A 22,707-nucleotide genomic window follows, 5' to 3' on the forward strand; every position below is an offset into this window, starting at 1 on the left:
GGAAGTGGTCCTGGATTACTACCAGGTTCTGTCCCTGGAATTTGCTTGTGGGGGGGGGGGGTGTCTCCATTTTCACATGTTTTGGTTTTTAAGTTTCTGATAAACCTGAACCCCCCAGCCATCCTCTGGCTACTGGAAGGGGGAAAGGACATTCTTCTTGTTCCCTTCCTCCCCAATGTGTCCTGGCCTGGCTGATGAGAGCAAATATGGTGGTAGCTATTCTGCTGCTTCCTCGGGATGTTCTTAGCCTTCTGCTGCAGGAGGGGAGTGTCCAATACTGTATCCATCCCATAACTCCACTTTTTCTGTTGTCCTCACCAGTGAATAGCTTCAATCAGTGCTGTTGTTTGATTATACTATGAGAAGCTGCAATGACAAGCAGAATAAAATTGCCCAGTGTTTTGTCAGTTTCACTTCTGCCTTCATGGTTCTCAATAGCTGCAATGGAAACTGACAAGACTCTGGTCAGCTTTAACTGTGGTGTAACATGGCAAAGCTCTGAAATTTTTTATTTAGCACCTTTAAAAATGCATTATTAATAGTCAACTTTCATGTTCTGAGATAAATGACTCTTTACTTGAGATGTAGGTTCCTTAATGATGAATTATTGTGCAACAGAGTTTGTTACCAAGAAGACTTGCTCTAATGTCTTGTAGGCATTTGGTCAAATTCTCTTGCATTTCGTTAATGATAAAAGGATGTATTTTCAGACTTACTTATTTTATTGGTAACAATTATTTTAACCTGATCTCTAAAACTGACAAATTGCAGTCTCTGCCTAGATGTCTACAAGGCTATGGAACATCTATACAGAGGTAGGGTTTAGCTCACGCCACAAAAGTGTTGCTTTTTAATGTATCTCAGTTTTCCAGAAAATGGTTTCCGCTATTAATTCTCAGCATCTCTGAAAAATCTGCTGTTGAGTGCTGTAACCTACTGATGCCTTCAAAATTCTTACTAGCTATGATATTCCAAGACCTTTTTTGAGGCTGGCATAGAATGACTAATTAGAATGACTGATTGTTTTCTCTCATGCAGTAAATTCTTGGACTCTGGTTAGGCGAAAGGAGACAGATTCTCTTTCTCTTTCTATCATGGGGTTTTGTTCGGGTGTGCAGACGTGCAGGCAGAACCATAACACTCTAGCAATGGTGCAGGAATTGGCGCCACTGCCTTATGAAGCCCCACTCGTGTGGCCCCCAGACTCACTGCTCCCAGAAAGGGTTTTTCCCTGCTCTACATCAGCTTCCCTTCAGAAGAGATTCTAAAAGGGCAGACAAGCCACTGAAGGAAAAACTACCAAGGCAGAAAGAGCCTAACCAATTCTGCTTTGCATGATGGGGGATGGGTGGCTTTTATCAATAATGGTTTCTTCCTTTCCTCCATATGGATCTTTGTTTTCAAGTGCTCTAATTAGGAGGCCTTTGATCCTATCACGGAGCAAGATGAATGGGCAGTTGCTTCATGTCTCTAGTTAGTTCCACTGTGGCTCTCTTTCGCACCATTGCTGAGCTGCCTGAGTTCCTGTTCCAGGGACCCTCATCTAGCCACTTGCCTCTTCCTGGTATAAGTCAGCCTTCTTTTTTTTTTTTTTTTTTTTTTTTTTTAATGCCTCAGAAATTCTTTTAGTTGAAAGGCAGTGTTGCACCTGAAGTGCTTTAGTGATTCTATTTGTTGAGCAGGTGTATGGCTATCTTTCCCCCTCCTTTCATCTCCAGTAAGAACTGATTAAATACCCTGTTGAATTCTAAAGATTTGAGGCTTCTTTCTACCTACTATTCTCTGCTGAGGTCCTAAGCTGCTTTAACTCAAGTGTAAATGGTCATCCTCCACACACACTCTCCATTGCCTCAGAACAATAAACTGCTTCTATTAGGTCACTGCGGGCTAGAAAACACAAAATATGGCAATCTTTTCAGAGAGTTCTCTAACTTGTGCAGCTCTTCCAGCTTTTCTGCCACTCATCTCTAACCAAACAGGAACTATTTTTTAAAAAGTTAAACTATTTTCCCTTCAGAGTTTTGAAAACAAAATTCACCTTCAGGCAGAGATCAAGCATGAAAAATTTCAGAGAGTGAAAACCTGTGATTAGATTGGAAACAGTTACTTTAGATTCTACTGTAATGACAGCTATAGAAGTGCAGCTCTGGGATTTCAAGAGTCAAGTTTTCTCCCAGTAGCTTATTTGCCTGATTACCTCTGCCTCTAAACTTGCACAGCAGAGGGAATAGTAAACCTGGATACTTAGAGAAGAGACTTCTCTCTTCTACTACCATATTAGAAATATTGTGGTTATGGGTGAACTGGCATTTGAATTCCAACCTTTTGTTTAGTGGCTAGTAACTTTTTTAAGTTGACTTTGTGCCTGTACTAGGAAAAGCATGAGCCTTCAAAAGTAACTTCGTAAACAAACAAACAAACAACTATGCAGCTGTTCTTGAGAATGGAATGAATGGTGGATTTTTAGCCATAAAAAACAGAGATTGATACGCTAGAAATAACCCTGGTGTGTGGTTACTTTGTTTTTCCCTAATAGTGACGTGTGATATTTTTTTTATTATTATTATTTATTATTTTTAAAGCTTTGGTAATCTTCTGAAAGTATGAGAGCCAATCTCAGAAATCTTCCACTATGCAAAGGATTTTGGCAAAAGCAGTTCGTTTACGTAAATACTTGTTTTAAATGAGTATAGGTATTATGACGAGCAGCTAAATTTTACAAGGCATGTGTCTCTCGCATTCCCATAATTTAGTTGAATTCTTAACATAATGCACATGCCTCAGCTGCATGAAAACAACCTGCACCAATCTTGGCAGCAATTCATCAATTTAATCCCAACTAATGTGTTGAGACAGTTCAACAATAGTTGAATATTTGCATGAATAAAAATTTAGATTAAATATTTAAAAAATTCAGCTCTGCCACACCTTTAAAATTGTTGTTCTAAGTCTGTTTTAACAATGTTCCAAATTTCACTTTTTAAAGAATGAGTAAAGGCTTTCTTTGATAACCCAGTTTGTTTTTTCTTTTTAAGGTAGGGAAGTGTCATCTGCAAAGTTGAAGGAAAGGAAAAGCATAGGGATTCTGGGTGTGATTCCTGTGCGTTTTATGTGACAGACGGATGCAGAGTTTCTAAGTCCATTATTCTAGATTATTGAACCTGAACTGGAACTACTACCTTACTAGGTAAGAAATTGCTAAGTGTGTGAGTGATTTATATGCCTTCCCCTTTGCAGTGTTTAAATGAAAGTAAGTATATATTCTGAAATGTAGCATATTGTAAACTTGTAGAGTGTGTATTTTTGTTAAATGTGTTTGGCTTTATTGGAGTGCCTGCACTTCTTAAATGATTGGTACAGTGTCCCCATGAGAGAGACAACAGCAACAGCTCTGCATGGACAACTTTGAAACAGCTGGTCGTCAAAGTATACTATGGAACTTTTAGTGCCCAGCATGTTAGAGCACTGTAGATTTATACCCCAGCTTGTGATGCTCTAAGTTGCCTTATAGATAATCTCTTGGTCTCCCTCCAAGAAAAGATTTTTGAGGCATCATGAATGAGAAGGGAGCCTGGTCTGAAAGACCCTACAGACTCCATGGTACTCTCTCCTTGACGATGACTTCTCCCATCACACTTCTCTGTGGGGGAAAGCCTTGCTATTTGGCTACTGCTGTTCACCCTTGAGGGGAACAAAAACTGAAGAGGAAAATATAATGCTCCTGTTAGCACTATTAATGATGTACAAGTTCTTGATAGGAAATGTTCTGGATCTCTAGGGCAGCATGTTGCAGAACTGTTCTCATCAGCTCTGACTCAGACAAGCTGCTCTTCACCAGTTCTTATTCTTAGCTTGTTTGAAAACTGTGTGGCAGATGTGGGTGTTTGAAGCGGACTGTCCCTCAGATAGTGACTCCTTGTCAAATCCTAAAGGGAGGGACAATTTTTTGTTTTCTTTGCATAGTGTTTATTTTTGTGGGACAAGGCTCATTAGAGGAAGTCAGTTTGGGCTAGTGGTTCCTAGCAGAAAGAAAAAGAGACTGCAGCTGTGTGGAAATGAGTCTTTAGGATAGCTTTTCTCTACTCTGTCAACAGGACAGCTGTTTTGCATTATCCAGCATGGTATGCTATGAGCAAGTGACTCCCAAAAGAAACATCAAAGAAAAATCAGTGTTATGAGCAGAAACAAATCAGTTCATCACATCAGAAGTTTGCGTCATTGGGGATATCAACAAAACAGATTTGGTTCAGCCACACTCAGATAAACCCAGGGAACTCAATGCTAATATTATAGATGTGATGTAAAAGGAACAGAATAGAACCACCAGTAAATTTAAGGATTCACTTTTTTAAGGCCAGAAGGGACTAAAATGATCATCTAGTCTGACCTTCTTTATAACATAAGCAATAGAATTTCACTCGGTGAGTCCTGCAGTAGAGGGAAGTATTCTCTACCATGTAATATGACGCCATCAAGTCCATAAGTAAATACATACTGAGGTGCCGTCAGTAATCAACATAGATGCTTTGGCATTTGGGTCTCACTTATTTTTCTTTCTTGGCCCACATTACAGGGGTCCTTCATGAAAGAATCCTATGGGATTTAACAGAAAATTATTACTGGCAGATTTCCACAGGATTTTTTTTTTAAAGTATAAAAAGACATAAAAGTATAGAGGATATTGCTCTCAATTAAATTCTAGGGCTCATGCTTCTTTGAGAGGGAATGGGGGCTGGGCAGCAGTGCAGCTCATGTGCTGCTGCCACTTTCACAGGCAGGAGCTGAGGGGCTGAATAGCCAGAAGCTATTGCTCTCAACTGAATGTGGGAGAGGAAGTTGAGTGAGCCAGTGAATGAATGGCTGTAGGTGGAGGGGTGTGTGTGTCTGTGTAGGATGGAGAAAAAGAGAAGAGGGAGGATTAATTAAGGCACAGGACGGAGATCTTTTGCTGGGGGGGGAGGTGAGGCAAGGAAGAGGACTAAGGTGAAAGTACTGTTGAAAGAGGAAAGGATATAGGTGGGTGAAGGAAGAACAAAAACGAAGAGGGTCTAACACAGAGAGTCTGATCTATAATAAAATGTGGAGTAAAGGTGGGAAGGGGTAATGAGGAATAACAAAAGCATAAGATATAGTTAATAACCGGTTTTTTAAAGTTTATTGAATAAAGTTAAACAGAATTCTGGTCAAATACAAAACACTATTATCTTTGTTCTGTTAAGTGTCAGGGTTGTGGCTTATAAAGGCTGTTTTGATACAATTATTTTTTTTACTTGAGATACTGGTGTTGTGAAAATTCTGCGAGCCCTGATTATTTGTTCATTTGTTTCCAATAAATTATATATCTAACACTTCAGTAACTTCTTACCAGATGACACGTAAGTTTGTGTATATGTTGTCTACATTTGCAGGAACTTGTTTTAAGTTCTAAATGAGTTGCTGATTGTTTATCTGAACTTTCATAGTTTGTTGGATACTTTTCTTGCTCAGAGGTGTGCTCATGAAACTTTGAAGACTTTTGCCACTTCACTCCATTTGCTACCAAAAGTGGGTTCCAGTAGAGCTATTTGCAAAATGAAGAAAAATTGCAAAAAATAAATTTGAAAAGCAGTTTCTACTTGGCAGGGTTTAAAAAACCTTTTATATGTGTGTGTGTGTGTGGGGGGGGGTGTTTTGTTTTTTTTGTTTTTTTTGTTTTTTTTTAATTGGCAAATGAAAACTTCCAGAGCTATTGTTACCAAACGCTGTGTGGAACTGACGACATTTTGACATTGGGGTTTTTTTTGCAGTTTTTCTTAATGAAGTATTTTGTTTGAAAGTTTCAATTTTTACCTTTTAATATATATTTCTGGAAAACTAAGATTCTTAAAGAACTGGTGAGAGAACTACAAATGCATTTTTTTTTAACCATCTGAGCCCAGATAAAGTGAAAAACTAGTCCCTTTCTCAAAGAGCTTACAGTTAAAATATCGGACAAAAAAGAATGTTTAGATACCTTGTGCACTGTTTACAATAGTGAGATCAAGATTAGTATAATCATTGCATTGTAAGATTTCTGGGGCAGGGACTATTCTTCTTGTTCTGTTTGTACAGTGCCTAGCATGTTGGACCCTGGTCCATGACTGGAACTCTTGGCTGCTATTTCAATACAAATACATAATAAATAAGCAGCTTTCTAATCACACCCACTGTCTAGTCATTGTCAAATGTTCTGTCAGCATTGTGACATAAGCGAGTCTTAAGGAGAGTAATGTCATTGTAATTCCTTGTTATGTGTTTCTTTGGAGGAAGGATTTTGCAAAAAGGTGTAGTATTTTTAGAAAATGGGGAGGCACAGACTTATGCTCAATTTTATCTTCTCTGCTAGGTTGTTTCACAGTCAAGTGCCCGGATTGGAGAATACCTTTGAGTCCTTTGAGAGTATCACCCTGGCTATACTCTCAAGACTGGAGCTGTCTCAGTGGGCATGAATGGAGAGGTGTTCTCTCATGCAGCTTGTGCCCAGCCTATTGATGGCTTAAAGTATTACGGGTAGGGTTTTCAAAGGCACCTTCATGACTTAGGGGCACAAGTCCCATTGAGTTTTCATGCCCCAAAACCAGGACTTTGAACTGTCACCAGAAGCAAACTGAGAGGCCTTAGGGAGTGAGTACAGTGTAAATTTTTTTTAAAAGAACTCATTTTTGTTGGCTTGGTGTGAACTCTGCTGTGCCTACACAAATCAGGAAAAATTCATTTTTAAAAACAGAATGGCCTCATTCCTGCAAGCGTTTAAGCATGCAAATTTAGCTATGCACATGCTTATGTATTTCCAAAATTGGGGCCTAAATGAGGTAGTCGTTATCTAGGCCACAAGTCCGATCCAAGACTGCACTCTGCTCTTGTACATACTGATGCAAATTCTCCACTGCCTTCTGTTTGTGCCTAGTGTAGTCATTTACAGTTGTGCAAAATGGACATAAAGTGCTACCAAAACCAAATAGTAGTGTTTCATGCCTGCTTGCACTCACTCTTCGGAGGGGTAAATGACTACATGAGGCAAATCAGGCCCATTCAGAGGCTAAGCTAATTCTAATGAACTAGCTCTTTGCCTGTAAACACGGTGAGTGCATCTTAGTCTGAAAATACTTCACTCTAAGTGTAGTATAATAACTTTTGGAAATACTAAGGGCAAAATCTTCAAATATTGCTGCCTTAAATTAGGCATCTAAATAGCTGGCATGATTTTTAGAGGTGTTGAGCACCCACAACTTGAATTAGCCAGAGTTGTGAGTTTTCAGCACTTACTTACAGATGCCTTGGTGTGCATCTAGGTTTCTAAATTTGAGGTATTAATGTATGAAAATATTATTATACAGTCCTTGGTTGAGCACTCTGCTTCCATTGTGCTAATTTCAGAGTGGTAGCCATGTTAGTCTGTATCAGCAAAAACAACGAGGAGTCCTTGTGGCACCTTAAAGACTAACAAATTTTTTGGGGCATAAGCTTTGGTGGGCTAGACCCCACTTCATCGGATGCATGGAGTGAAAATACATGAAAGGATGGGGGGTTGCTTTACCAAGTGTGAGGTCAGTCTAACGAGTTAAATCAATTAACAGCGGGATACCAAGGGAGGAAAAATAACTTTTGAAGTGATAAGAGAGTCGCCCATTACAGACAGTTGACAAGAAGGTGTGAGTAACAGTAGGGAGAAATTAGTATTGGGGAAATTAAGTTTAGGATTTGTAATGACCCAACCACTCCCAGTCTCTATTCAGGCCTAATCTGATGGTATCCAGTTTGCAAATTAATTCCAGTTCTGCAGCTTCACGTTGAACTCTGTTTTTGAAGTTTTTGTTGTTGAAGAATTGCCACTTTTAGGTGTGTTGAGTGACCAGAGAGACTGAAGTGTTCTCCTACTGGTTTTTTATGATTCCTGATGGCAGATTTGTGTCCATTTATTCTTTTGTGTAGTGACTGTCCGGTTTGGTCAATGTACATGGCACAGGGGCTGCCACATGCTGTTTTTAAAAATGGGTTTTTCATGATTTGTGTAGGCACAGCGGAGTTCACACCAGGCCAACAGCCTATTTTACACATCCACCTACCACAAACATTTAGTGCACATGGGCGAATCTGCAACCAATTCTTCACATCAATTAATTCAAGAGCTGTTTCAAGAGATTCTTGGGTGTTTTTAAACCCGTAAACCTGAACCAGAGTCTAGCCAGTCCCTGGGTTTCTAGGCACGCTCTCAGAATACAGATCTTCTATATGATATCCCCTTGAGAGAGCTGGAGCCTGCCGTCCAGCAGGGAGCAGATTCCTCCCTGCTTAAACACCTGCTGTCCCAGATTCCACCCAAAAGGTGTGAAGCATCTCGTTTATAGTTTAACTCTCTCAGGGGCAAACAATGGTAGAGAAGCAGTTCTCTTATAGAAAGACTCTCTGCACAGTAGCTCTCTAATACATTTATGCTCTTTTACTTAATCATTTAATGCACAGGAGAGTGCAGATCATAGAAAACAATAAACACTGCACTTGTGTCCCAGCGTTCCTCACTACTTCAGGACAATTTTTGGCCTGTGGCAAGTTGTCCAGAGCTCTTCTGCTTCCATGCCAGTGCATGGTTCATGGCTGCCACATGCTGGATTGCTTTTCCATTGTGGACTGGAGAAAAATGGCCCTTGTGCAGACCAATTTCTGCTCTTTTTAAAACCTTCTCCCTTCCCTCCCTCCCTCCCCGATTCAGATGACACCCTTGACCAACTTTCCCACATGACAAACCCTGTCAAATGACTTTGTTGCCAAGATGACCTCCACCTGGCTATGTCTGTCCTGGGCAGGAGTCAGTCTATCTAGAGTGGATAGACTTCCAGCAATTAAGTACTTAATCAACTATCCTCTATTGGTCAGCCCTGTATCTCTGTGTATTGGGGCTTCAGTCCACTGTGGAGGTGAAGAGGCAATAGAGAGGGTGAAAAGCTGCACATTCAAAATTAAGTTTGTAGCCTCATGCAGATATATAGTTCATAATTTTATAAATCGTACAGACAGATTCCCAAATTATCACAGCATGATATGACATTTCTGTTTTGCATCTTTTTCATGATTGCTTTGTGCCTGGACATTTCTGCTATGTATTTACAATTGTGTTCACTGAAAGAATAACCTGGTAGTGCCAGGTTACTAATAAGCTTGAAACCTGTTAGTTAAATTGGAATAATGCTTAAATCTTTGACATTCATAAATGAAATTAGTTATCCAAAATACTGTTCTTCAGTCTATTCATTTTTAGGAAAATATATGCATTGTGTTCAGATGATGATTTTTTGCTGTATTGCTATAGTTGAGTAAATAATGCCACTTAGTGGATGACTGCTATCACTACAGCCTCTTATGAAGAATTAAATATGGTTCTTTATACTAAAAAGAAAAGGAGTACGTGTGGCACCTTAGAGACTAACCAATTTATTTGAGCATAAGATTTCGTGAGCTACAGCTCACTTACACTGTCATTTTCTTTTATTTCTAGATAGAATATGCTAAAAGTGTCACTTTTTCAAATGACATTACACAGGTCCAACACTCTGATAAAAGGAGAAGATGGTATGAGTGGAGAAGAGGTTTGGAAAAAAGTAAAACTTTTAGAAGTGCAGGATGGGGACGGAAATAGTTCTTTCAAATTCTAATGGAGTCCTCCTTTGGTTTGCTATGAAATCTAGAGAGGAATTGAATATATTTTTTTCTAAACACAGAATTGTGTGATAAGATGCAGATGCCCTATTAGAAGTATGTTCTCTAGTACTTTCCACTGCCCAACAAAGTAATAACCTATACCAGTGTATCTGAGCAAGCTATGGTATGAGATTTTGGATGTGTCAAAAATCATGATGAATGTAATTAATTATTAATAGATCAAGGCCAGTTTTTGAGAAAGTAGCAGGTGAGGAGCAGTGCGGCTTTAGACCAGGCAACAGTTGCATCGATCAGATATTTATGCTCTGACAGTTATGGGAGGAGAGAGAAGGGACTTAAGGCTGTTTGCTGTTCTCCTCTACTTCCTGAAGGCATTTGATTCAGTTTGGAGGTAAGCATTATCGAAAGTAGCAAAATCCTATGGCATTCCAGATAAGATCATTGTAGTTATAAAAGCTGTATATGAAGACTCCTGCACTGCTATAAGAATTGGCGGAAAATGAAGCAACTGGTTCAAGTCAAAGTTCAGTGTAAGACATTGGGACAGGGAATCATCATTGATTTTCATTGTGGTTTTTAAACTGGATGAAAATGGAAAAATGTTGGAGGGTGTGACATTAGATGACCTAGAGTTGAGCTCCTTAGTTTGTGCATTGTACAACTGGTAGGCATGCTTGTTTGAATTCATGATACTCCTCTGGAAAATTTGTGTACTTGACTTGTACTTGCAGTAAATGCCGAGAAGATTTAAGTGGTTGCATCTTGGAAAAGGGGCAGTAGACAGTGTTGAAATACAGCAACGGTGAAGTCATAAACAAGTAAAATCTTGTGTACCTAGAAAACTTGGTTAGTGCCAATGGCTCCATAAAGGTTCTAAGGAGTTGGGCCACAGCTTCAAGTGCTGCATAGACATTGACAAAATAGTGGCTGCTATAAACGTTCATTTTGCTTCCAAAGCATGCTGACAGTATTATGCGATAGTTTAGAAGCAGCTGCTTTAAATGAAACAGACATCATAAGGCTGGAAGTAGTAAAGATGAGGTGTGGAGGTTTTTTGTTTGTTTGTTTTAAAGATGGCTGACGTAAAATGTTCTGATTTTAAGATAAATTATTAGGAGCAGAATACAGTGTGAAATCAGGATATGGGATTGGCAATAATCAAAAAGATTAGGATGGTGAGGAGAAGACAAACATGACAGGAAGCCAAAGAAAATAGTGCAAATGCAACCGGTGTGATGGCAGGACACTATATGCAGGGACACAACCAGGGTGGACTTATCGGAGGAACAAGCCAGGACAGGAATGAATAGTGACTCTTCACAGCTCCCCTTATCTGCAGAGATGCTTTGGGATGAAGGAGAAGCATTCTGCTTTTGACCTTGTGCATCAAAGCCACTCGAAGTGCATTCTATTAACGTACACCCTGATATGACTTGTATTATTAGATCATGGCTTCTGAATTTTAAAGCTAAAGTCTTAAAAAATCTGGATGTATGGTTAGACTCATAAATCCTTTTTAGGTGCTGAAATAAGTGGCCTGATCTTTCTGCAGTGCTGAGCACCGAAAAACTCTCATTGCCTAGCTTAGGCACCCACTTTTAAAAAATTGTAAACTAAATGTTCAAAAACAAATAGAAGTTTGGATGGCCTCAATGGAATATATCCCTTACACTGTGAAAAAATGATTCCTAGTAGAAGGGGGGGGGCAAATAATAAGGGGATGTTACACTCCTTTTCTCTACTGTCTTGAATATATTCATGTGTGCTGTTGTCTGGACCCAATTTCCCTAAATACATTTCCATTGCTTCTCACGAGCCTGGCTGTTTTGTTTTTTTTTCTAATTGCTTTAGTGGGCTTTGGAACAGGCCCTGGGTTTCAACTGCAGAATTTTTAATGCATCAACAGGAAAGAACTCAATTTGATTTTCAAAATCCAGGATGAGTTATTGATTAAAGATTCCCGCCGCGCCCCTAAACTGATCAAGATTGCTGTGGAAGTTACTTAGGCAAAAAACATATAACTCCATATAATTTTTAGTCTCTTCAGAGTATGTTTTCATACTTCAAGCTTTTTTGACAGTTGTAATACAGTAATAGTATGGAATGTTTGGAATAATACAAAATACTTGAAATATGTCTCTTCGTTGTAGTTGCTCTTGAAAACAGCAGAGGGCACTATATAATCAACAAATGTCTTATTCCGAAGCTTGTTTTATCCCTTTTTCACATGAAGCCATATTGAATGAGCAAATGTCTATAGACTGGTCTGTGAGTTTTAAATGTCTCCTTCACAGGAAATCCACTGAGTAGCATTGCAGGGTTGTCAAAACAACTGCACAATGTCCACTTTTGTGCATGTGTTTAACTTTTCTCACATCACTGAACAATACTCTGTTTTCTTTGTATAATGGAGCTTTCTGGTCATGGGCATCTTGTAATATGAAGGGAGTAAACTGAGAATCATAAATGGGTTTATATGATTAGTTACTATGCAAATTTGACCTAATAGTAGTGAATTGATCTAAAATAGTAGTGTATAACAAAGCTGAACTTGAACATAAGCTCTACTGTGTATCAATTTTATTGTCTTAATAAAAAATCACTGTGCAATTTTCATAGCTAAATTAACAGTAGTGTCTGATAGTGATTTGCCACAGTTAAGTCTGTCCACATATTTTAAATTTCCTTTACCATTTTAACAAATTTAACTTTTGAATTGCTAAATCTCATCGTGTGCTGTGACAAGATGCTTTGTATTTGATCAGTTGCTGGATTTTTATTTCCAGACCATCTGTGGGATTGTTTAACTGCCTTCTTCACATTGCAGATTTTCTTTTATGATGACTTTGGAAAAATAAGACTGTAAGATTCCCCTCCCCCCCCGCATGAGCAATCTTGTGAAGCTGATATTTTACATTCTATTTTATTAAAGAAGATTCAAGTTTTGTCTTTCCTAGCTAGGAGTTTCTAGGATGTCTGCTATTAGAGCAGTTCAATCTTTATTTGGATCTTTATTTTGCACTTTAAAGAAGGTAATGTGGCAATTAGCAAAAGGTGATATGCAAGGAGAGAAAAATGGCCCTGAGTGTTTTTTGTTTTGTTTTGTTCTTCGACTTCTCCTGTCTTCAAAGTGCATGCATGGGGAGGTCTGCTTAGGCTGATATTAGACAGGACTTGAACTTCCAGTGGAGAAGACTGAGAGTTACTAAAGTAACAGCAAAAGAGTCAAGAAAATTTAAATTTGAACAATTGAGGGTGGGGGGAAGAGTTAAACTGTCTAAAACTTGGAGGTAGGGTGGAGGGGGCTGTTCTTAACTGTTTAACTTGAATGGCTGGCTAACATTTTGGAGGAAGAAAGTCCTAAAGATTCAATATCTTGGTCCCTAGATTAAAGTGTGATCGTTAACAGTATGCACCTTTTGAGACATCCAGTAGGTATTCATAGAATTGGAAGGCACCTCGAGAGGTCATCTAGTCCAGTCCCCTGCACTCATGGCAGGACTAAGTATTATCTAGACCATCCCTGACGGGTGTTTGTGTAACCTGCTCTTAAAAATCTCCAATGATGGAGATTCCACAACCTCCCTAGGTAATTTTATTCCAGTGCTTAAACACCCTGACAGGAAGTTTTTCCTAGTGTTCAACCTAAAGCGCCCTTGCTGCAATTTTAAACCCATTGCTTCTTGTCCTATCCCCAGAGGTTAAGGAGAACAGTTTTTTTCTCCCTCCTACTTGTAACAACTTTTTCTGTACTTGAAAACTGTTATGTTGTCTCTTCTCCAGACTAAGCAAGCCCAATTTTTTCAATCTTCCCTCCTACGTCATGTTTTCTAGACCTTTTAATCATTTTTGTTGCTTTTCTCTGGACTTTCTCCAATTTGTCCACATCTTCCCTGAAATGTGGTGCCCAGAACTGGACGCAGTACTCCAGTTGAGATCTAATCCATGTGGAGATGAGCTGAAGAATTACTGCTTTCGTCTTGTAAAACTGTAGAATGCTGCTTCTAATATTTCTGAAGTAAAAAGAAGAGGGTAAAACAAAACTTTCATGCCCTCCTTATAAATTGTCAATCAGTAATGTCAGTGCCAGCCATCAACCTACCCTCCTTATATTTGTTATTCATATCTTATTTTTAAAAAAAATCTACCTGGCCTATGGTAATGCATGTTCTTAATGCTGCTTCCTTAATCTCTCCACCCTTCTTAGTGCTAGTTATACTTACTGCTGCATATTGATTTTAAATTAGGCTGTAAAGTCTTCAGAGTAGGTCTATCCTTTTACTTTGCTGGTACTGCACAATGGAGCCCCAATCAGTTTTGGGGCTTCCTTACATTAATGTAATCTACATAAGAAAAAATAGGAATGTGTGTTCGTTCTCTCTCTCTCTCTCTCTCCCTCTCTCATATCTTTCCCTTGCTGTCACTCAGAAATAGTGCCAGGTCTTAAACTAACTAATTTGAAACTGCCAGGTGAATTAGAATCTTAATAGTAGCAGTCAAAATACGTATGATCTAAGTGCCCCACTAACCTATTTGCAATGTTGTAGAATAATACATTTTAGTCACTGGAAGTGTCAATGGAATATGAAAGGGTAATATTACACAGGAGTCAATGACCATTGTTACTTTGTGTAACGGAACTATCAAATATAGTCACCCCCATGCATATTAAAATACTTAAACCGACTTTATAAAGTCTTTATAAAGACTTAACATTTCATCCTTAATCACAATGTCTTCAATATTATTCCATACAGTGTGTCAATAACCACTATTTCAGAATTCTGGTGATATCACAGAATTTCTTGTCCAAATAAATTGCTTGCTTAGCATTATAAGATAGCATTTGTTTTCTTTTGTCAAGGTGGAATACTTGCAAGTATTAGTTCAGATTTGTGCTCCATAGTTTACCTTATTCATAAATACTACAAATAAAAAATAATAATATACATGTTCAGACGGGGATAATACAAGCATTAGCTGCTTGGTGCTGACATTTGAAGTGCACATCACCAATTACCTCAGGATTAATATGGCAGGTTTGATTGAAATTAGATTTGATATTTTGACACATACATAACAATGGTGATAAAATATTTATTCATTTCTGTAGAACTAGGGTAAGATTTCTCTCAAAGCTCTAGGGTATGAAAAGGCTCATCTATTTTTTTTTTTAAGCATTTGTATTGAATTTGCTCTGAGTACAGTTCAGTATACTCCATAAAGCACCATCAAGAGCTTGAATAACAGATAAGACAATCAATGGTGGACAAAAAGTTACATTATTAAAGTACTGTGTAAGTCCTTCTGTTCCAGATTTTCTTCTGCATTTGTATACTGCATCTGATCAGCAATGATACACTTGCATTTTCTACCGCTGCATGTTCTATAGGATATTTTCCAAATAAATCACTTCAAACAGTTAAACTTGCAAATTTCGGGGGGGGGGGGGCATTTATTGAGATGGCTTCTCTCTTCTTTCACTGTGATCTTGTTGTGGGTTAAGTGGAGGAACATCCTGTGATATCTTCTGTAAGACTTATCCCTGGCTGAAGAACAGCTGACTCAAACTCAACCCAGGTCTACACAATGCGGTTACATAAGAACGGCCCCACTGGATCCATCTAGCCCAGAATCCTGTCTTCCAACAGTGGCCAATGCCGGGTGCTTTAGAGGGAATGAACAGAACAGGTAATCCGCAAGTGATCCATCCCCCATCTCCCATTCCCAACTTCTGGTAATCGGAGACAAGGGACTCAATCCCTGCCATTGACGAACATATCTTATATGATCTGATTTGAAGGGGGGGGGACTTTGAATTAGGCAAAACATTGTATTCCTTTTTCTATCAAAGGCATCTTCCCCATTTCTCAAAGTGAGCCAAAGCCTTGACATTCTTCTTTGCTTTCCTCTTAGTTTGGGTGACCAGATAACATTGATGATGGGATTAGGAGAAAGAACCTCTTTCATTTCCTGTCTGCCTGCGTACAAACTTTACCTCTTCTCGTAGATGAGCATCTACGAACTTGATCTGTATGTCCATCAGATTGAAACTGGGTACACGGTACACAAAGCTGATTGAGGAAGCAATGAAGAACCTGTGCAATATGTTCTCATCCTGCCATCTCAACCACAAATATATTAGTCTGGTGCTCGAGTGCCTCCACTGGCTTCCATTCCACTTCTATTAACTGTGTAAGGTCCTGATCCTGACCTGCAAATCCATCAGGACTAAGATATGTCACAACCTCATTTCCATGCCATCAAGATAGCTCCTTTTGGGACGCTGCAGCCTCCGAAGACCAGGACAAAGTATGTAGGAAGTCAAGATAAAACATACATGGAGGGGGTTGGATGTGGAACAAAAAACATTAACACTAGACAAAAGACTTCCAGTTCAGAAAAATTAAGGTATTATAATCTGAGGTCATCCCTTTTTATTTCATGATTTTGGTGAGGTATCTTTGGAGTGTGTATTTCTGTCGTTGCAGGCTCTGACAATGCTGGCCAGCTCTCTGGTGTGATGGAATCAGGGGAATTATTTATCATAGTGGGTTATTTATTACGCAGTAATATGTTAATCCCTTCAGATCTGTAGAATGCTTCCTATAGTTCTCTCTCCTGATTGTATGCCAACAGTCTGCGTGTGGATTCCAGACTTGGAGCATTATCTGTCTAGCTCTGTATTATGGCAGTTCTCTCCTCTTTGAACGGTTACTCTTATATTTGGGATTGTTTGCAACTTGCTCTTTAGCAATGATGTATGTCTTGTTCCATCCACTCTTACTCTCCATCTTGTGGCCTACTCTGTGCAGATCACATAGCCCTGCTTTCCTTTTTTCATTTGTTGTTTTGTTGTAATTCAGGTATGTTACACCCTGCTACCAGTTAATGTGTGGGTAAATCCTTTCCCGATTATTATTGATTTTAGTTTTTGTTGTGAAATTATTTATGCAGTTTTTTTAAAAGGATATGTTTATGGGTCATAGTGGGGCTGAAATGACTGGCTTCTTTGGGAATGTGTAATGGTGTTGTCTTTGGTGTGTAATCAGAATGATCAGTTTGTTGCTGAGGATAGGTGTAGGTAGTGCAGTATGAAAGTTCTCTAGGAACAGCCTCTAGCCTTATCAGAGAAATGCACGCTCTTTATATACTGTAGGATTAGTTCCAGTGATATTCTGGTGACCTACTATGGCCATTCTTCTGTCTCTTATAAGGTCACCCACCTCTGTATGCATGTTTCTTCAGCTATATATTGATTACTAAGAGCTATCAATAACAAGTGATCTGGCTGCTTTTTATGTGCTATTATGGCTGAGGGAACTGGGATTGTTTAGTCTGCAGAAGAGAAGAATGAGGGGGGATTTGATAGCTGCTTTCAACTACCTGAGAGGTGGTTCCAAAGAGGATGGTTCTAGACTATTCTCAGTGGTAGAAGATGACAGGACAAGGAGTAATGGTCTCAAGTTGCAGTGGGGGAGGTTTAGGTTGGATATTAGGAAAAACTTTTTCACTAGGAGGGTGGTGAAACACTGGAATGCGTTACCTAGGGAGGTGGTAGAATCTCCTTCCTTAGAAGTTTTTACGGTCAGGCTTGACAAAACCCTGGCTGGGATGATTTAATTGGGGATTGGCCCTGCTTTGAGCAGGGGGTTGGACTAGATGACCTCCTGAGGTCCCTTCCAACCCTGATATTCTATGATTCTATGTCAGGAAAAAATCAGTCTCGTCTTGGGGAGTATTTCCGTCACACACACATTTTATCCACTCCATGTTCTTTGTCGTCTGTGGTCTCTTTCTTGAACCTCAGCTATTGAGGACAAAAGGAATCAATATCCCTTGTTGGATTCTGTTCAGAATAAATTGAGAAATTCTACTTATGCTTCAGATTTAATACAACAGTTTTGAGGCAAAAAAGCCTCTTTAATGGATTCTAGAGGGTAAATCAGTTTCAGGCTTATAATGAAAACTTATTTGCAACCTCAGTTGTTAAGTTTCTGCTCTAATAATGTGACAGACTGAAATTTCAATCTATTCACTTGACCACTAATCGTTGTAGCCCAGAACTACAGCTAAAATTTCAGATATCTAAGCCGTTTGAGATGGGTCAAATTGGAAGGTGCGGGGGGAAGGTGGTAATACTCTTGCAAGCTCTACCTACATAAGTCTAGGAAGAAAGAATGTAGGCCATTCCAATGGGGGTGGGGTGGGAAATATACTGGAAAGCAGTGACTCTAGGGAGTAGGAGTAGGGGAGGCGATTTTACCTGTGTTTATAGCATTGGTGAGACAAATACTGGAAAGCTCAGTCTGGTTCTGTCGTCATTTTTAAAAGGGTTTTGAAAAATTTGGAGATGGTGCAGGAAAGACCCATGGAAATGATTCAAAGATGAGAAAAAATGCCTTGCAGTGAGAGACTTAAATTTCTCTGTTTAGCTTATCAGAAAGATTGAGAGGTGTCTTGATTACAATGTATAAGTACCTTAATGAGGACAAAATACCAGGTACTAAAGTGATATTTACTCTGTTACAGAAAGGCTATACCAAGAACCAATGGCTGAAAGTTAAAGCAGAAAAATTCAAATGGGAAATCTGTGCAGAAAATGTAATAGTGAGTGTTTAACCATTGGAACAAACTATAAACATAAAGTAATGGATTCTCCATCTCTTGATATCTTCAAATCAAGACTGAATGCTTTTCTGGAAGATATGCTTTAGCCAAACATAAGTTATTGGACTTAATGCAGGGATAACTGGGTGAAATTATATGAACTGTGTTATACAGGAGGTCAGGCTAGATGATCTGATAGTTCTTTCTGGCCTTAAACTCTGTGAATATATGAATTTGTGTGGTCTCTGAGTTCCTTGAGCTTGGCTTCCCTTGAATGTGCTCATTGGCTTGTTTACTGGGCTTCTTGACTGACTGGTGTGTGGGTGATGAAGCTCAGGCGAACACTCTGGTTGTGCACCAGAATAGACATCACTTTCAGTAAACTGTGAAAATCTGATTTCCTTCCCGCCCATTCTTTCTTACATGAGGCAGAATAGATGTTGGTGAGTTATACAAAGAGGTTGGTAGGAGTTTGAGAACATCCTTCCACAATCTGGTATTAAGGCACAGAGTTTGTAGGTTTTTTTTTTTTTTTTTTTTTTTAAATCTTTCTATTGTTCTCCTTTGCCACCTGCCCCTCCCCCTTCCCAGTAATGGTTAAACTTTCAGCTAAACTGAAACTAGAGCTGGGAGGGAAAGTTTTCCCACCTAATTTTTTTAGGGCAGGTGATGTAATGATCACTTTTTCCCTTCATTATTACTTGTAGCACATTGGTATATTTTGCTACTGATATGTTAATTTATAAAATTAGAAACAAATTTTATTTTAAAACAATGAAAACAAAGTAAATTTTACATCGTGCCCTGAAGGCAGCCATACATGTGAGAGCAAATTCTCAAGACTGGACGCTCTCCCAAAGACCCCCCAGTCCTGCAAAGATTTAACTATACCTGTAGTTTAACTATTTAGAAGTAAATATTCCTGTATAATTTAGTTATTCTGGTCATTTTCCCCCATGCATGCAAGGCCTGAGGCAGTAAGTGTCCTCCTCTTCCCCCCGCATCGATTTCAATGAATGTAGAGAGACAAGGTGAGTGAGGTAATATCTTTTATTGGATCACCTTCTGTTTGTGAAAGAGACAAGCTTTCAAGCTACACAGAGATCTTCTTCAGGTCTGATCCCAGATATGCGCTTATAAACGGGCATAACAACATAACCTCCTCAACCCTCACTGCTTTTTATTATGACCTCTCTGGTTTTATTGTTTTTTGTTTTGATTTGTTTTTTTGTCTAGAGCTTCAAAATGGAGCACTTAAGGAATAAATTGGGACTTGATAACTGTCCTGAAAAATTATGTAAATGAAATAGAAAAGATATTTTTCTTATATGCTTGTGTAAATTCATAACTAAATTTGAACTGTTTGGAGAGCCGAAGAAAGCATAAATATATAGCTGAGATTCTGATGTCAGCACTTCATTGATTTAAAGCATACCACTGAAAGATAAGTTATTTCTAGAATTTTAAGTGGTTTGGACTCTAAACAGAATTTGGAACCCCATTTAGGAGTATTACAGTACACACATTTTAATCATGTGTATGTTGAGCTGGAGCTCATCTTTTAAACTGAGTCCACAGTACTAGAGAGCAAATACTTTCCAGGTTAGTGAAATGGAACATTGTGCTCTTCTAAAACTAAACTAATGATTATACATGATTTGCTAGTCTATCAGCTTTTCACTTGAGTATCTACTCTGTGTGATCGAGGAGACAAGTTATAGTCACACCCCCGAGCTGAAGTAATTAGCTGCTATTTTGTAGAGTTCACCATTACTACAAAAGATTCTTTATCAGATTAAAGTTTACAAGCAAACTGGTTTCACTTCTACATGTTCGTTCATGATAAAGCTTAAAATACTGCATTTGAGATTTTTCCAGTGGAAGTTATTTTGTAGAAATTCTGCATTTTATACCCTGAAATATGGTAGAGCAGTCAGCTCTCCACACAAATGTATTTGTCTGAGGTTTGAGCTAGAACAATTGTGAAATATGAGATGTATTAACATGTTGTATTTATTAACTGTTAACACTGCTGTTGACCCTATGCTAGCAACACTCATAGCTTCCCCTGCCCCAGTAAGGATCCTGAATAGGCCTTTCCTATATTAGAATGTTTCAACTGGTGGAAACAATGTTGAAAATTGTAACTCTCTGAGCTACATTAAACTACAGGCATTTTTAACATACTGTAGTCAAATATTATATGCACATAAATTTTTTGAGTGACTTTGAGTCAAAAACTAAAGGCAGGCACCCTGGGGGGGGGGGGGATGGGGAGTCCTGCATTTTTTCTTTTCTGAAACACCCTTCCCCCTCACCTCCTTGTTCAAAACCTTTCTATTCATATCCCTGAAAACTGTGGTAGAACCTTGCTTAGGAACCTTGCTTATAGTTAGCTGTCCCTAGCACAGCAGTGGGCAAACTTTTTGGCCCGAGGACCACATCTGGGTATGGAAATTGTATGGCGGGCCAGGAATGCTCACAAAATTGGGGGTTGGGGAGTAGGAGGGGGTGAGGGTTCCAGCTGAGGGTGTGGGCTCTGGGATGGGGCTGGATATGAGGGGTTGGGGGTGCAGGAGGGTGCTCTGGGCTGGGACCGACGGGGTGGGAGGGGGATCAGGGCTGGGGCAGGCGGTTGGGGCATGGGAGGGGGTCAGAGGTGCAGGCTCCGGACAGCAGCTACCTCAAACAACTCCTGGAAGCAGTGGTGTGTCCCCGCCCCCTCCAGCTCCTATGTGGAGGCATGGCCAGGTGGCTCTGTGTGCTGCCCCATCTGCAGGTGCCTCCCCTCTCCTCCCCTCCCCCCACCCCAGCTGCCATTGGCCTCAGTTCCCAGCCAGTGGGAGCTGCGGGGGCGGCGCTTGGGGCAGAGACAGTGTGCAAAGCCCCCTGGCTGCCCCTACATGTAGGAGCTGGAGGGGGGACATGCCGCTGCTTCCAGAAGCCGCGCAGAGCCATGGCACGCACAGAGTGGGGCACGCCCCCGACCCCGCTCCCTGGCTGGAGCGCCAGAGCAGGGCACGTCCCGTACCCCGCTACCCAGCGGGAGCTCAAGGGTCAGATTAAAAGGTCTGAAGGGCCGGATGCGGCCCCCTGACCGTAGTTTGCCCACCCCTGCCCTAGCGTGATTTCATCCCTTCTGGTGTGATAGTCTCACACTCTGCCTGGTCACGTGCCATGTGAGGCACACTGCGCATATGCTAAGAAGACTGTGCCTAAAATCCAAATTGAACTTCAATAACTTATTGGCTTGACAGGCTTTGTGAGTGTTTCCAACAGATACACAATGTTTCTTATTCCTGAGATTTATGGGCTTTGTAATTAGGAAGAGCTACATTTATGTTTCAGGTTGGGATACCAGGATGGATAAATGGATAGATGCTAGTTTCTCTAGAGGGTTGAAGGTGACTATGTTAGAGGTCTCTCCCAACATTTCCAGAATTAAACCAGTCTGCCTGAAATTTCATGTATATGATCTTGGCTCAACATAGGTTCCCCCCCCCCCCCGAAAAGTCTAAAGCAAATCTTACATAGTGTTTTTGGGAATTGTGAGTATTCAAAGATAAGGTAATCTCACTTTTTCAACACTATCCTAAAGTGTGTTTTGGTTTCTCATAGCTCCAAACTAACTAACTTGGTATATAGAGACTCCCAACTTGTTTTTAATCTTTTGCTTTTTGTGAGAACTTGTGATTATGTTTAGTTTGTGAGGATGATTGTAGGTGGAATTTAGTTCTTTAAAAGCTTCCATTTATGTTGAGCTACTGTGGTGTGTATGCACATAAAGTACTTGTCTGAGTCTAAAGACTGCTGCCAAACAAATCTACTAACTCCATCTGGTTTACTGTTCTCATAGTGGAAGAAGTGGAGTGCTATGTAGAAGGAAAGAATGGGCCCAATGTGAAGACTGGGAAATAGGATGTTTAATTTTTTTTAAAAATAGTTGAAGTTGGATTTTCCATTTAATCCATGAACAGAAACCCTTAAGAGGATGTTGAACATTGTATTCTAGTCTGTCAGTTCAATAATTTGGGACAAGATTTTGTTCAACCCCATATCTCTTTGGTTTTTATTGTCCTTTTGGTTTTAGTACTACAAAACAAGGAGCAACACTGAGTAATCAGCGTCACCAAATCTTCTTGATATGGGAGTTTTCATGTTTTTGTTTATGTAGCTTTAGACACCAGTGGTAAAAGATGTTGAAGTTTCACCTTCTAGAACATCAGAAGTGGTAGCATGATCATCAGCAGTGATCACTATGAAATCACTATTTGTTAAACGATCCTTCTTTATGACGGGGAGCAAATGAAACTTGAGGTCAAAATAATTTAATTACCTGACTATTCCATTTTAATGTATTTTCCTTCCCCCATTTGGAAGTTCAGGTATATGTAACTTAAGTCCAGGAAAATTTACTTGCAT

The 22,707-nt window shown here is 39.6% G+C and overlaps 1 protein-coding gene across 10 annotated transcripts in view; it reads left to right on the top strand.

Annotated features, from left to right (window-relative positions):
* The window catches only part of CYRIA (CYFIP related Rac1 interactor A), a 75,719-nt gene that overhangs the window by 23,819 nt on the left and 29,193 nt on the right, over window positions 1–22,707 (top strand). For 7 of the 10 annotated variants that reach the window (XM_074947580.1, XM_074947587.1, XM_074947590.1 and 4 more), the window contains one exon: window positions 3,036–3,187. The exons of 2 other annotated variants lie outside the window; for them this stretch is intronic. The gene's annotated coding sequence lies outside the window, so the exon portion shown is untranslated. Of the gene's footprint in view, window positions 1–3,035; window positions 3,188–6,364; window positions 6,529–22,707 lie in introns of all 10 variants that reach the window. One more of the 10 variants, XM_074947591.1, reaches the window with a different exon arrangement.

This window comes from Natator depressus, chromosome 3, assembly GCF_965152275.1.
Source record: "Natator depressus isolate rNatDep1 chromosome 3, rNatDep2.hap1, whole genome shotgun sequence".
In the NCBI taxonomy this organism is placed as follows: Eukaryota; Metazoa; Chordata; order Testudines; family Cheloniidae; genus Natator; species Natator depressus.